Source organism: Humulus lupulus, chromosome 6 (assembly GCF_963169125.1).
Source record: "Humulus lupulus chromosome 6, drHumLupu1.1, whole genome shotgun sequence".
Lineage (NCBI taxonomy): Eukaryota > Viridiplantae > Streptophyta > Magnoliopsida > Rosales > Cannabaceae > Humulus > Humulus lupulus.
Genome location: NC_084798.1, coordinates 91,059,432 through 91,076,922, shown reverse-complemented (window position 1 = coordinate 91,076,922; position 17,491 = coordinate 91,059,432).

The following is a 17,491-nucleotide window of genomic DNA, read 5'->3' as shown; positions in this document are numbered from 1 at the left end:
GGCCTCCGGAGATGGTGGTTATCTCTCCTCCTATTATGGGATGACGGGTGTCTGGATTCACTCAGGCCCCGAGCTGGTTTATGGGAGCCTCCGGAGCTTGCTGACTGGTAGGGACTCGATTCCATGCATACTGAGCCAAAGGTCTGGCTCTGATGAGTGTCTCAATCTCCTCCTTCAAATGCCTACAATAATCTGTGTTGTGGCCGATGTCATTGTGGAATCAACAGAATTTGGAAGGGTCTCTCTTGGCCTTCTGATTTTTTAAGGGCTCTGGATTTTTCCAGGGAAGGCAGGCATAATTTGCTAGGAAAATGTGCTCACTAGTGTTTGTGAGCTCGTTATAAACTGCGTAGACTGGCTTGAACTTTTCCACGGGCTTGTTCTTCTTTGGACCATGCTGGTCACCCTCGCTGTTCCCCTTTCTCTTGCCTCCACCCCTTGGTTATTCTGGGCAACGGTTTGAGTCGTTTTCACGACGTCCGTTTCTGCTCCAACAGGCTGGTCAAGGGTTTGGCTGGTTCCCGCGACCAATGCTCGCACTTCTTCCAAGTTTATCCATTCCTGGGCCTTGTTCAAGAATTCATCCACAGTGCTGACACCTCTCCTCTGGATTTCTTTCCACAGCCCGCCCCCAACAAGGATTTCAGTCCTCATAGCCATCAGCTTGGAACTATCGTCTGCGTCCCTAGCTCGGGCCGCAACGTTTGCGAACCTGCTCAGATGTAACGCCCTGGTTACCCCAGAACAGTTATGGTGAATGGTGAACTGGAAATTTGACTCATTGCCTGAGTCCTTTGGTTAAAAACGTGTTCTAAGTGTTATTAATAGGTTAAGGTGAAAACCAATAAAAAGGAAAGGATATGTTTTATTGATACATAAAACTGTTCATGGGCCCACAAGAACATTTACAATTTATTTACAACTCAAAAAGGTCATTACTGTTCCAAAATTATAAACCCCGCCGACCTAAGCGGCAAAAATAGGGTAAACTCCCTAGTTCCTCTGAAAACTCCTTGGCCGTGGTGGTTAAGCGGCCGCATATGTACACATCACCACCTAAGCTCTCCACTTAAGGCTGGGTGAGCTTTTCTTTTCCTTTACCTGCACCACATAGCACCCATGAGCCAAAGCTCAGCAAGAAAACATAACATTATGTGTAAACATTATCAAATGATTATCATTATAATCAGACTGAGCATAAAGCTTTCAAACAAATGAGTGTATATCACTTGAGGTTCCGATAAACCATACTGAGTGACTGGAAAGCAGGTCACTAATTCAAATGGAAGGGTGGCTGTTGGGTAAGCCTCTAGCCTTCAAGCGCTTATAATGTTCATCGACCCTTGAGGTCGGTCTGGCATTAATGCTCTTTGAGTCATTCAATGCTGATAGTCGATTTGATCTAATCTTTGATGGCTTGCGTGATACACGCTTAGGCCGTTCTGACTAATGAGTTAGCGCTATGTGACCAGTGTCCAGTACCACTGCTGAACCTGACTAATGAGTCATAGCTTCATAGTTGATACTAACACCTTTGCCAATTCTGACCGATGAGTCAGTGCAACATGACCAGTGCCCAATACCACTGCCGAACCTGACTAATGAGTCACAGCTTCACAGTTGATACTAACACCTTTGCCAATTCTGACTGATGAGTCAGTGCAACGTGACCAGTGCCAAGTACCACTGTCGAACCTGACTAATGAGTCAGTACCATGCACAAGTGAGCAACATTTGCTAAGTATTCCATAATCAAATCATGCCCACATTCATACAACCAACATGCCTCATGGATAACCATGCATGTCACATTTGGAGTGCAGTTTTCTTACCTCTGATTCGAGCTAGAATGAATAAAAGAACGACCCTTGAGAACGATCAACCTTTTGGTCCTTTAGCAGTTACCTGGTCATAACCAATTATGGGATTCCATTAATAAAATGAATCATAAAAGGTTCCCAAACCAAAACCTAGCCTCCAAGACATCAAACACTACTTAACAGGGTAGTAGGATCGACCCCAAGGCCTAAGGCTTGAATCCCCAAACTAAAAACACTTTTCTGGCAAAAATAACACTAAGGGCCGCGACCCTCCCCAGCTGCGCTGCGGCGCGCCCCCAAACAGAGGTGGCCTTACCCTGACAGGCACCATGGGCCGCAGCTCACCTATGCCATGCAGCGGCTCATTACGCAAAACAGCCCAGAAACCAACACTCACCAGCTCGGCTTCCCCTGCATTTTCCCTTGAAACCAGCCCTTCAAACCAATCCAAAACACCAACCTAACACTCAATTTAACCCCTAAACTTCATCTATAACTCACCCTCATAAAAACCTAAGTAAAACATCAACCTAACTCCCATTAATTCCAACTATCCACCAAAGAATTACAAGCTGAAAACTCAAAGCTAAAACAAAGATAAACCAGAAAGTTAATGGATAAAACTTACCTCAAATTCGAAATCAAACCCTCTTCAATGGTAGAACCAAGTCTACAAACTCAGCCCCTTGATTTCCTAGCTTGATTCCACACTTTGAGCTCAAACACTCCAAAGAGGAAATGAGAGAAATGGATGTACGGGAAGGAGAAGTAAAGCCCTGTTTTTGTTCTATTTTCTACAGCCATCTAAAGCTTCACATATATCCAAACCAAATGACCTAAATGCCCCTAGGTCATTTAAGGCTTCTAAAACCATTTCAAGGGTAAAATTGGTACTTTCCACTTATCCTGTTAATCATAATTAACGCTTCCCAATTCCCGCTAATCTCAAAATTCTCAAACACCAATGATTCACATCCCGTTACCCTTTAATGCCCGGTAACATTCTAATCATCAAAAACACCCCGAGACTCACCCCGAGCCCCGAGCTTAAACCTATTATGACCAAACCGATAATTAACACACCATGATCGTCTCATGCCGAATGGCTCGAACAAACCCACATTATAATGTGGTCTCAAAATATATCACCAACATGCATACAAATAAACAATTTACCCTCAACAGGCCAAATTACCATCACACCCCTGTAATAACAAATATGGACACACATGCTTGCATTTCACATCATATCATAATATAATCCACATATACATGCATCTTATCAATTAATAACATAATTAAGCAAGTATGGCCCTCCCGGCCTACTATTCACGCCGTTAAACACATCGGAGAATTTGGGGCATTACATCAGATAAGCTTTTAAGGGTTCCCCGGGCTGTTGCTTCATGTTCGCCAGGGTGTCCGCTTTGACGCGAGCCACTTGAGAGGCTTGGAATGCCCTCTTAAAATCGGCAGAGAAATTCTTCCATGAGCTAATCGACTATTTCTTACACTGCTTGAACCACTGCCTAGCTGGCCCGATCAAAGTCGAAGGGAATATCAAGCATCTTAGCTCGAGGCCGATATTATGGGCCATCATCAGGGTATTGAACATCCCGATGTGATCCAACGGGTCCCCGTCCCCATCGAATTTGGATAGATGGGGCATCTGGAAACCATGCGGGTATGCCGTGGCTGCTATGTTGGGGGCAAAAGGCTCAATCTCGTCTCCCGAGTCATATTCATCTTTGCCTTTTTCTGATAAGAGTTTCTTCATTAGTTCCTTCATCTGAGGTAACCTTTCAAGGGTCTGATCCTTGATCCCCTGGTTGTTCGGGGGCTGTTCAACAACTCCTGTTCCATTGTACGCGTTAGGCGGGTTATTATTCCTCCAAGCTTGAGCTTGGTTTGGTGGGATATTCCCATGGTCACGTATTTCGGAAGGACCATCCTCTCGGTGAGTATGACTTTCATTTCCATTCGTATCCCCCCTCTGCAAGTTGAGGCGATCTCAAAGGTCGGTTCTCGAGGCGGCCCGAGGGCTTTGCGCCGAACTTAGATGATTGTGCAAGTCTCCATCGGATCTGCCACTTTGGAGGCTCTCGGTCCAATAGCTCCCATTGGAAAAGCTTAGAGCCTGCTGCCGGGGGTGAGGATCCGGGACATTTCAGCGTGTTCTCGGGCGATGGGTAGGAACGGCGGGATGAGGATTCCTTCTGCTGCTCCCGTGCACAGGAATATCTCAAGCACGATGAGGAGGAGATGGGTATCTTATCAGTGAAGGGGGATGCCTAACTGGTGAAGCGATCCTAGTCCCATCTGGCTGGATCAAACTAGCTCACGGTCGTTCTACTCTACCGCCTCTAGCTTCCTGCGCCTGGCAGTCTGCCCACGGCATGGGAGGGCTAGCCGGAGCAGGTTGTCTGCGCGAGCTTTCCCCGGACCTCCTCCGCGAGCTGCCACGAGCCCTTCTAGGTGCGTTCGATGGTGGAGCCGAGCTTGGAGTTGAAGTTTTAGTTGATCGGCTAACTTGCTTATTGGCCCTGGGAAACTCCTCAAACATAGTTTCCTGGTTATTGTGAGACATTGCGCAGAACTCAGGGTTGAGGTTCTAACCGACCGACTGGGTCTGGATCGACTATCCCTGCGGGACATGCGAGTCCTGCTTTGCCTCTTTCCGACATTAACATCGGTTTCAAGAGGGGATAGTCGGGCCAAGACCTCCTCGATTTTCTTATTTGCTTTGGATAGATGACTCCTCAACTGCATGTTCTCCATTTCTATCCCCATCAGGTAACCCGGGTTCGGATTTGGCGGTAGGGGCGCCGAACTTCCGGTGTCGTCATGGCCCATCGGCTGCTTTCCCGATCGCTGCTGGACCTCTGGATTTGGTTCGTTGGATATGACGGCATGGTGGGCCTCCTCCCACCATGTTGATCCCCCTCGTTACCATGCCTCGAACGAGTAACCACCATGATCAAGCTTTCGCGATAGCACTAATCTAAATTTCTCTCAATGAAAGCACCAAACTGTTGACGCGATTTTTCGCCAACAGATAATTATACGAATAAATAGGATGGATTAGTGTTGATTGATAAACCATAATATGAAAATGATAGTAACCTAGAATGTGGAAATTAATTGCAAGGAAGAGATGTTCACTCCTTTTTTTAGGTGGTTCAGAGGTTAAAATCCCCTTAGTCCACCAGTCGATATTATTGATATCTCCTTACTATTTCTTACAAAGTATTTGCTTTTTCAAGAAGAAGCCAATCCCCCGCACTACCCACGTTTTCGGTATTTATAGGGGATTGATCTCTGAGTAGGTATTGGGGTCATCCCGTGATCTCTTCATCCATCATGTCATTTATGTGACACCGATGATTAATTCCTAAACCTTATAGTGAAGTGTGGTCTAATCAATAGGTAAAGATGGGTAATGGGCCGCATGGCCCAACTCAGGTGTGGGATGTCTGAACACACACGTTTATACTGCGTATCCAAGAATTCAGGAATGGAACAGACACGTGATGTCTGGTATATGCACGTTTATATTGCGTGGTTGACTTTATAAGGATTCGGGGGTGTTAGACCTCTGATGCACCACGAACTTAATGGGGCACTAGCTCGTGGCTTCTATTATGTCGATACAATGGCTCCATGCAAGGATCAGCTAAACGATCCATCAGCTCGGGCTGGTTGTTTCTAGCTTGCCAAAGTGTGTGCGGATATTCAGGGCATACAATTTTTATTCTATAGTTTTTAATATTTAAATTATTTGAAATTTGAATATTGTTAGTTAGATATTTTTATGGATATTTGAATTTGATTAATTGTTTTGAGATATTTTAGGGTTGTTAGAACTATTTATATATATATTTTTTTGAATGGTTAAAATATTAGCTAATAGTTGTAACAACACAAGATATTTTTGGAAAATAGTTAAGATATTGATTTTAAATTTTAAAATTGGTCAAATTTTGAAAAATATCATTTTTTTTCAGCCAATTAATAAAATATTATTTTTAATAAATGGGATTTAAATTAACTTTGGTTAATTGTTGATAAATCCTATTTAAATTAAATTAATATTTTTTTTTCAAATTAACCTAAAACCAAGTTGATTGTTGATAAATGAAATTTAAATTAACTATTGTTAATTGTTGATAAATTTCATTTAAATTGACTTATTTTTTGTAAAAATTTAATTAATTTGAATTTTTTTGATAAATTCTAGACAATTAATTGTGGTATTTTTGCAAATAAAATTAATTGTTGTATTTTTGCATAAATTCATAGAATTTCTCATATAGTAACATGATTAGGCCCATCCAATTATAACATGTCTGTTTGCACTATATGTGGTATTTTTGCAATTGGACTTAGATGCATATAGTAGCCCATATGTTTGTTAGATATATGGTATTTTGCCAAATAAAATATTCATAAAATGATAGGTTTTATTTGTGCCCATTAGAAAATGTAAAGTTTAAATTCCTCTCTTGTGGGTGATTCCACTTATTAATGCCCATTTTCTTTGTATGACTATAGTGGGCATAATCAATTAATAACAATTAATAAAACGAAGGTTTAAATTCATGTCTTTTGGACCTTGTATGGAAGATAGGGGCCTTTGTAGTAGGAACGACATACTGGACCCATCCCTCCTCCATACAAGCCCAATTGTTAAGGCCCAATTACCTGAGTTGGACTTAATTGTATAGGTTCATTATATTAGTTAAGCCTAAATATTGATTAGCAAAAAATTAATTCTAAAATTAATTGAATTTGTTTCAATGTGACACTTTAGAATTAATAGGAAATTATAGGACTTTGGTTTTAAAAATTTAATTTGTTGAATTTTTTTTTGGAAAACCATAGTCATTAATTTTATAAAAATAAATAATAAAAATACTATTTTTAATTTATAATGAGCTTATTTTAATAATTTTATTCTATATCCACCGTTGGTTTAACATAGTCAATAGCTTAATGGGGCCTCGAGACGCTTTGATTCGTCCCCCTACGGAAGGTGTTCATTAGCTATTTTGACAAAGTTAGATTTTGAAAGATAGATAATTATAGGTCAAATTCAACTAGACTCACCCCTACGGTGACTACTAGGACTAAATCTATGATTATTGAAACCGTGGGTCTAGCTCATAAAATAAGAGATTTTGTTTTCTTATGTTGATTGAATAGTAGGCTGTTAATAATGGTGTCCATTATTAAATGAGTTTACAACTCTATCTAACTAGTGGTAGTTTTGACTCACGCCAACCGGGACAAGGATATCATAGATTAGTTAAAAACATAAAGAAATAGAGATATGATTGTTTTTGGTATTTTTTTCTCATATCTTACATATTTTAGTATATGTTGTGCTATTTCTTGAAATTTGTGTGAATAGAAGTTTTATTGAGCAAATGTGATTGATTTCTACTTTATTGATAATTTGTAGTTTTAAGTTAAGTAGTGTATGTGTATACTCCCATACTTTCTCAACTTTCAATGGAGAAACTCACTAGAAAAAATTTCCTTAATTGGAAGCAGAATATCAACATAAAGTTGATTGGAGAAAACTCCGAGTTCGTCATGATTGAGGAATCCCCAGAACGAGCATCGTCTCCGCACGTTCTTGATAGCACCGTAAATGCTTGGATAACACCGTCTCCACACATACGTGATGGCACCGTGTCTGCATGTTCGTGATCAACTCAACTATGGTCTATCGCAGCTCATGAATGAGCTTCAAAATTTTGAGCCTATCATGGGTGGACTTAGTAAAGGAGGAGAAAATAATACTACAGATGTTGCTGTTGATCAAGCTAAGGCTGAAGCTAACCCAACTTCATCTTCAAAAGCTAGAAACAAGATGAAACGTGGACAAAACAACAACCCCAAGCCTGCAAAGGCTGCAAAGACAAGTGCACAACCACGTGCACAGACGCCTAAGGGGAAGAACATGAAAAACAAGAAAGGTAAAGATAAATGTTTTCACTGCAAAGAGAAGGGGCATTGGAAACGAGATTGCCCCAAGTTTCTAGCAGCGAAAAACAAAGGTAATGATTATAGTTCATTTATCTTAGAAACATGTGTTTTAGAGAATGATAAATCTGTTTGGATTATTGATTCTGGATCTACCAACCATGTTTGTAACTCTTTACAGCTTCTTGAATCGTGGGAGGAAGTGGACGAAGACAGCTTAAAGCTTAGAGTTGGGAATGGAGCGTTCGTTAAGGTCCAAGCTAGAGGAATAGCTCGTCTGAAGTTCGTAAATAAATACTTAATTTTAAAAGATGTATTTTTTATTCCGGACTTTAGTAGAAATTTAATTTCAGTTTCCATGTTGCAATTATGACAATTTGTTATGACTTTCACAAGTTCTAATATATCTATTTCATTCAATGGATCACAATTGTGCATTGCATGTTTGGAAAATGGGCTTTATATTCTGCGACCTAACGAACCCCTCACGCTTAACAATGATTTATTCAAAGTAGCTAAACCTAGGACCAATAAACGTCAAAAGACCAATAACAAAAATATGACGTATTCATGGCACTTGAGACTAGGTCACATTGGCTATGATAGGATTCAACGACTTACAAAGGATGGACCTTTGAGGGAACTCCCCTTAGGTGAATTACCTGGCTGTGAATCTTGTCTAGAAGACAAACTGACCAAGCGTCCATTCTCTGCAAAGGGTGATAGGGCCAAAGAACCACTTGGTCTTGTGCATTCAAATGTTTGTGGACCTTTGAATGTACAAGCCAAGGGTGGTTTTGAGTATTTCGTCACTTTCATTGACGATTACTCTAGATACTCATGTCTTTACCTAATGCATAGGAAATCAGAAACATTTTCAAAGTTTCAGGAATTCCTAGCAATGGCTCAGAACCAATTAGGTAAAACGTTAAAGATCTTGTGATCTGATAGGGGTGAAGAATATTTGGATATGCAGTTCCAAGATCATTTAACTGAACTTGGGATTTTATCACAACTTACTGCCCTAGGTACTCCGCAACAAAATGGTGTAGCGGAACGCCGAAACAGAACTTTATTGGAAATGGTTAGATGCATGCTTAGTTACTCAACTCTACCAACTTTGTTCCGGGGACATGCAATTGAAACTGCGAATGATATTCTCAATGTAGTGCCCTCAAAATCAATCCTCAAAACACCTTTAGAACACTGGAATGGTCGTGAACCTAGTTTACGCCATTATAGAATCTGGGGGTGTCCCGCTCACGTCCTGAGGAAAAAGGAGGGAAAACTAGAACCCCGAACTGAAGTTTGCATGTTTATTGGATATCCTAAAGGTACTCAGGGAGGACTTTTCTATAGTCATTCAGAAAAGAAAATGTTTACTTCTACAAATGCTACTTTTCTGGAAAATGACTATGTCTAGAACTTTAAACCTCGCACCAAAGTAGTTTTAGAGAAGATGGTTAAAGAATTGAATCCAACTAATGTTCCATCATCATCAACGCGAGTTGATGATGAAATTCCCACTCTTCACGTCCAACCGATGCAAGTCGGTTTAAATGAAGAAAGTACCACTGTTCCTGAGCAAACAGTCACTGAGCCTCATCGTAGTGGGAGGATTTCTAGGAACCCAGTTCGCTATGGTTTGGATGGTGAAACCAATATGGTTGTTGGTGACACTAGTGATGATGATCCGTCGTCTTTCAAACAAGCAATGGCTAGCCCTGAAAAGGAACTATGGCTCGAAGCCATGAAACAGGAAATGGAGTCCATGTACTCAAATTCTGTCTGGGATCTTGTGGAAGCACCTAGTGACCTTACGGCCATTGGGTGCAAGTGGATCTACAAGAAGAAACGAGGTGTTGATGGAAATATCGAGACTTATAAAGCTCGATTAGTGGCGAAGGGTTATATCCAAAGAGAAGGTGTGGGCTATGAGGAAACTTTTAGTCTGGTAACCATGCTCAAATCCATTCGTATCATCCTATCCATAGCAGCCGCTCTCGAATATGAGATCTGGCAAATGGACGTCAAGACAGCTTTTCTTAATGGAAAGCTTGACGAAGTCATTTATATGGATCAGTGAGAAGGATTTAAAGTATCTGGACAAGAAGGAAAAGTTTGCAAGTTGAATAGGTCCATCTATGGACTTAAGCAAGCTTCTCGTTCCTGGAATCTTAGGTTTGATGAAATAATCAAAACCTATGGCTTTGAACAAAATATTGATGAGCCCTGTGTTTACCAACTGAAGGCAAATCAAATAATGGTAATCCTGGTTCTTTATGTAAATGATATCTTGCTCATTGGAAACAATGCTAAGAAATTATCAGATGTGAAGAATTGGCTGAGCACTCAATTCCATATGAAGGATTTGGGTGAAGCAAGTTATGTTCTAGGTATCCAGATCATCAGGGATAGAAAGAACAGACTCTTAGCTCTATCTCAAGTAGCTTACATAGATAAAGTGCTTGAACGTTTCTCAATGACAAATTCCAAGAAAGGGCGTCTACCGTTCCGCCATGGAATTCATCTTTCAAAGAAGCAGTTTCCCCAGACTCCTGAAGAGGAAGATTCAATGTGAAAAGTTCCTCACGCATCTACAGTTGGAAGTCTGTTGTATGCCATGTTGTGTACTAGACCAGATATCTGCTATGCAGTGGGAGTAGTGAGCAGGTATCAGTCAAACCCAGGACCGGAACATATCCTGAAGTATTTGAGACGGACTATGGATTATATGTTAGTCTATAAGGGTGGTGTTCTGAACCCTGTAGGCTACACCGATTCAGATTTTCAGACTGATATCGATGACAGGAAGTCTACTTCTGGAATGGTGTTTACTCTTGGGGGTGGAGCTATGATTTGGAGAAGCGTAAAGCAGTCTCGAATCTCAGATTCCACCATGGAGGCTGAGTACATAGCCGCGTCAGAAGCAGCTAAGGAAATAGTCTGGTTAAAGAAGTTCTACTTGGATCTTGGTGTTATTCCAGAAATGGATAAACCACTTGTGTTGTTTTGTAACAATACAGGAGCGATAGCCAACTCGAAAGAACCTCGAAGTCACAAGAGGAGTATGAAGATTGCAACTGAAGACAATCTTGCAGATCCGTTTACAAAGACACTACCAGAAGCTACATTTGATAAGCATATCAAGCAAATGGGATTAGTAGAATTAAGGAATTAGTTTCAATTAGTGCAAGTGGGAGTTTGTTGGGGTTTTATGCCCTAATTAAAACCCAAATTCTTTGTAATCTCATTTTATTATCAATAAAAGAATAGAAATCATTTTTTTGACTTGGTTAATCACTTTGCTCACATGTTTTATTTTCATGATTATTTGTTTAATATAAACTTCTATTAAATCCCGAGCATATAGCTAATCTTATTTATAGTGATGTAATCACAGTGGAATATAAATATGATTATATGTTCAAAATAAGTTAGTCCTAAGATTAGTCAATGCACAGGATTTACACTGACTTGCCAATCTACGATATGATCTACTCACACATTACAGTGTTATGTTCTTTCCAGAACATTAGCAAAGTAGATAAGATTGGATGTATTTGTTACATTGGACTGGACTGATATTGACAGTTGATTAGATAAGTAAACATACTTTTATTATCTATTCTAGTTATATCATATAGTGGACTATAGGTCAATTCAATCTCAATTCTGAGTGGTTAGTATTCTAACTGATTGTATTATTTGAGTTCTTTGACTTGTTCGTTACCAGCTTACCCTACGGACTAGCCCATACTTACATCTTGGGAACTCGGTAGTATAATTGAGTGGGAGTATTAATCATAGATATGAACATCTATAGCTTCTGATGAAGAAGTGAAACGACGGTTTCCTTTTAGTTTGGTTCAAGGTGTTAAATGATAGAGATCTCATTTCAGTAATTAAATTAGTTTACTGAAATATCATTTACAAGGAACTAAGTGTTTTAAGGATAAAATACAATGAGGGGTAAAACGGTATTTTAGTCCTATCTCGTTGTAAACCGTCTATAGAGGATTGAGTGAAAATTATGGTCGTAACAATGGATAATTAATAGCGTATCTATATTTGTTATAGAGCGTTCTATGAATTCAAGAGTGCAATTCCGAGTCTATAGTGGAGTCACGAGGAACACTCGGAATTAATAAGTTAGTAAATTTATTTGTTAGATTTATGATAAATTATTGGAGCTTGATTTTATAGGCCCATGGTCCCCATTGTACCTTGGATAAAATCATCTAGACAGTCTCAATTAATTGATTTAATTATCAATTAGAATTAAAAGTTGACCAGGTCAATTTTGGATAGTTTCACAGAGTTGTGTAATTTTGAGAAGAAAAGGGAAATTATGGCAGATTTATTAAGTAAGATAAATTGGTATCTAAATTAATAAATAAGTTTAAATCAAGGTTCAAATTATAAATAATTAATTTGATGAATGATTTAAATAATTATTTAATTAATTAAATCAATACAAAATAATACAGGCCTTGGTTTTAAGTCCAATGGGCTTATAATCAAATGGGAATTTTCACGGGCCTAAAGCCCATGATAATTTCAACCTAGGGCTTTAAAATGACTATTATTTTATTGATTTTTTAATTAAATTAAATGGCCTAATTGAGTCTATAAAAGGAGTGCGTAGAGAGAAGTCAAAACAGAAGTCACAAGTCAGATTTTCTGATAGTTTTAGATTATCTCTTTGAATTTAATTTTAGAAACATGTTTTAGGCTATCTCGTATTAATTTGTTTAATATTAGATATACATGAAAATAAATAAAGATCTTGTATAAGCTAATCCATCAGCCCCGGGCTTCTTGAGCACTGAAACTTCAAGCACGGTCCTCTAACCCGAGCCTTGCTGAACACCTAGTCACCACACAAATATGGCACCCTCATTACTAACCAATTTATAATCGTCTCCCGGAACCAATCCCGAGCTCTCGGGAACCTCCCGGTTCCCCCCACAAGGTGGCAGAAGCATCCCCCGAGCCCCCTAAACCAAAACCCCGAAATCACATTTTCCCCTGCCAATAAATGGCCTAGCGCCACGGCGCCCAGAATGGTGCCCTTCCCCTGATGCACCCTAGCGCCTCGGCCCTGTTCATACGCGAACCCATAAATCTGGGTTTTCCCCAACGTTTTCCCGAGCCAAAACTCTTCCAAATCAACCTTAAGACAAACCTAAGTTCCAAATTCATTCAAAAACCTCAAATAGACCATAAGGCAACCCAAAAACATCAATAACAAGCCCATACACACACTCATACCCATGATTCATAAATTGGTTAAGAACTTCATAAAACTTAAACCAGAACTTACAAAACTTAAACCACCCTTCAGAAATCTTAAACCACACCAGCAATCAACTTCAAAGATGCACGAAATTCTTACCTCAAACTGAAATTCGACTCTGAACTTCTTTCAAATCCAACTCCAAGCTTGATTTCCTTTGATTCTCAAGCTGAAACTCATAGTCACTTGCCAAAACCCAACTTTCAGCATTCAATTAAAATTCCCAAAAACATACAAAAAGACCCAATACCAGAGATGAAGCCTTACCTCTGAATTGCTCTTGGCCTAAGCTTGACTCTAGTTGCCCCAATTCTCAACCTTGATTTCCTTCCTAGCCTCAACGAAACTCAACTCTTTTCCACCTTCCTTCCCTAGCTTCTTGGTTCCTCTAGACTTCCAACAAAACATTCATTTTATGCCTAAGTGAAATAACGTATATGACTCTTCCTCAGCCAAAATTATCTTCTCCTAAGGTCAAATGACCCATTTGCCCTCCTTTCTAGCCTAATTTCTAGCTAACCCTCAAGGCATCCTTGAGTTTTCCTTAATCTCTTACAAAAATACCACTTTACCACTTACAACAACTATCCTCAAAAGTTACTTACGGTTACCCAAGTTACCAAAGTACAACTAACCATTCCTTAAATACTCCCATACTCAAGTTATAATATTCCCAAAATACCCCTAAGCTCCTCCCGAGCCGGGTATTTGACCCCGTTGTGACTTTTAGCAAAACAGCTCCCTAGGACCGTCTCGGTACGTGCATCACAGTTATATCACCACCCACACGTGGTATCAATCACAACATGTACAAATATTACATTTATGCCCTCAGCGGGCTAAAATTTACAAATATGCCCCTAACAACCAAATGGGGCCCACATGCATATTTAATCGCCTAAACATGCACTCTAATCACATATTCATTAAATTCACATATTAATACAGTATAACAATTATTTCCCTCCAGGCACGCTGATCAAGGCCCCAAGCCTCATTAGCGATTTTGGGTCGCTACAACTATCCGTTCCTTACAGAAATTTTGTCCTCAAAATTAGCTGAACAACTCGGGATACTGCTCCCGCATATCTAATTCAAGTTCCCATGTCGCCTCCTCAACTTTGTTGTTCCTCCACAACACTTTCACCAAGGTGATGGTCTTGCTCTGCAAGACTTTATCCTTCCGGTCAAGAATCTGAACTGGCTTCTCCTCATAAGACAAATCCTGGTCTAGCTCCAAATTCTCATAACTGAGTATATGTGTCGAATCTGACATATACTTCCGGAGCATGGATACGTGAAACACATAATGAACCCCTGATAAGGCTGGAGGCATCGCCAACCTGTGAGCTACCTCTCTAACCTGTTCCAGAATCTCGAAGGGGCCAACAAAGCTAGGGCTCAGCTTACCTCGAACACCAAACCGTTTCACCCCTCTCAAAGGTGAAACCCTAAGGAACACATGGTCGCCGACCCGAAATTCTACGCTCCTGCTTTTTAGGTCTGAGTAACTCTTCTGGCGACTCTGGGAGGTGAGCATTTGAGCTCTAATCTTTTCAATTGCCTCATTGGTCCTCTGAACCATCTCAGGACCCAAATAACTCCTCTCTCCCGTCTCATCCCAATGGATAGGTGATCTGCACTTCCTTCCATAAAGCATCTCATACTGAGCCACTTTGATAGTCGTCTGGTAACTATTGTTGTCCGAGAACTCAATTAAAGGGAGATACCTACTCCAAGATACCCCAAAATCTAGCACACAAGCTCATAGCATGTCCTCCAGTATCTGAATCATCCTCTCAGACTGTCCATCTGTCTAAGGATGATAAGCGGTACTAAACCGTAACTGCATGCCCATAGCCTTCTGCAGACTCTCCCAAAACTTGGAGGTGAAGGTGGGGTCTCTGTCAGATACTATTGACCTCGGAGCCCCATTAAGTCGAACAATTTCCTTCACATATAACTCAGCATACTGCTCCACAGTATAGGTCGTCCTAACCGGTAGAAAGTGGGCGGACTTGGTATACCTATCCATAATCACCCACACCGAGTCATGCTGTCCCACGGTCTTCGGAAAGCTAACCATGAAGTCCATGGTAATATCCTCCCACTTCCACTTTGGAATTCCTAGAGGCTACAGCAACCCAGCTGGCCTCTGATGTTCACCCTTAACCTACTGACACGTTAAGCACTTGGCCACATAATCCACCACATCCCTCTTCATGCCCGACCACCAATACAATGCTCTTAGATCTTGGTACATCTTCGTCGTACCTGGATGTAAAGAATAGGGAGTGGTTTGCGATTCATCTAAGATCTCCCATCGGATATCAGAATCCATCGGAACACATATCCGACCCTTATACTTCAGTAACCCCATTTTCGAGATAGAAAAGTCTGTAGCCGTTCCAACTAAGACATTCTCCCTGTGACCTCTCAACTGGGAATTCTTCCCCTGCGCCTCCTTGATCCTTTCAAGGAGTGTAGACTGAAGAGTGATGTTGGCTAACCGACCAACCACCAACTCTATACCTGCTCTAGTCATCTCCTCAGCTAGCTTATCAGATATCTGTCTCGAACTGAACAACTGTCCTGGGCCTTTCTGGCTCATGTTGGATTAGCTTATACAAGATCTTTATTTATTTTCATGTATATCTAATATTAAACAAATTAATACAAGATAGCCTAAACACATGTTTCTAAAATTGAATTCAAAGAGAAACAAATAATATAATACTTACAGTATACGCAGTGGAATTAAAGAGTCCTTCCTTCAGTTTCTCTAACTCTTGTATCCTTTCTGTCGCAGAGTATTATCAAGAAACTGAACCGATCTTCTATTTTCTTCACAATCTTCCAATGTATCCTTAGAACCACCTAGACTAGTGTGGGCAATTCTCAACACATGACTTATCAAACTTATTCTTTTGACTTCTCTCTAAGCACTCCTTTTATAGACTCAATTAGGCCATTTAATTTAATTAAAAAATCAATAAAATAACAGCCATTTTGAAGCCCTAGGTCAAAATTATCATGGGCTATAGGCCCGTGAAATTTCCCATTTGATTATAAGCCCATTGGACTTAAAATCAAGGCCTGTATTATTTTCTATTGATTTAATTAAATAAATAATTATTAAAATCATTTATCAAATTAATTATTTATAATTTGAACCTTGATTTAAATTTATTTATTAATTTAGATACCAATTTATCTTAATTAATAAATCTGCCATAATTTCTCTTTTCTTCTCAAAACTACACAACTCTGTGAAACTATCCAAAATTGACCTGGTCAACTTTGATAATTCTAATTGATAATTAAATCAATTAATTGAGACGATCTAGATGATTTTATCCAAGGTACAATGGGGACCATGGGCCTATGAAATCAAGCTCCAATAAGTTATCATAAATCTAACAAATAAATTTACTAACTTATTAATTCCTCGTGACTCCACTATAGACTTGGAATTGCACTCTTGAATTCATAGAACGCTCTATAACAAATATAGATACGCTATTAATTATCCATTATTACAACCATAATTGTCACTCAATCCTCTATAGACGGTCTACAATGAGATAGGACTAAAATACCATTTTACCTCGCATTGTATTTTATCCTTAAAACACTTAGTTCCTTGTAAATGATATTTCAGTAAACTAATTTAATTACTGAAATGAGATCTCTATCATTTATCACCTTGAACCAAACTAAAAGGAAACCATCATTTCACTTCTTCATCAGAAGCTATAGATGTTCATATCTATGATTAACACTCCCACTCAATTATACTACCGAGTTCCCAAGATGTAAGTATGGGCTAGTCCGTAGGGTAAGCTGGTAACGAACAAGTCAAAGAACTCAAATAATACAATCAGTTAGAATACTAACCACTCAGAATTGAGATTGAATTGACCTATGGTCAACTATATGATATGACTAGAATAGATAATAACGGTATGTTTACTTATCTTATCAACTGTCAATATCAGTCCTGTCCGATGTAACAAATACATCCGATTTTATCTACTTTGCTAATGTTCTGGAAAGAACATAACACTGTAATGTGTAAGTAGATCATATCGTAGATTGGCAAGTCAGTGTAAATCTGGTGCACTGACTAATCTTAGGACTAACTTATTTTGAACATATCATCATATTTATATTCCACTATGATTACGTCACTATAAATAAGATTAGCTATATGCTCGGGATTTAATAGAAGTTTATATTAAACAAATAATCATGAAAATAAAACATGTGAGCAAAGTGATTGACCAAGTCAAAAAATGATTTCTATTCTTTTATTGATAATAAAATGAGATTACAAAGAATTTGAGTTTTAATTAGGGCATAAAACCCCAACAGCTCAATGCAT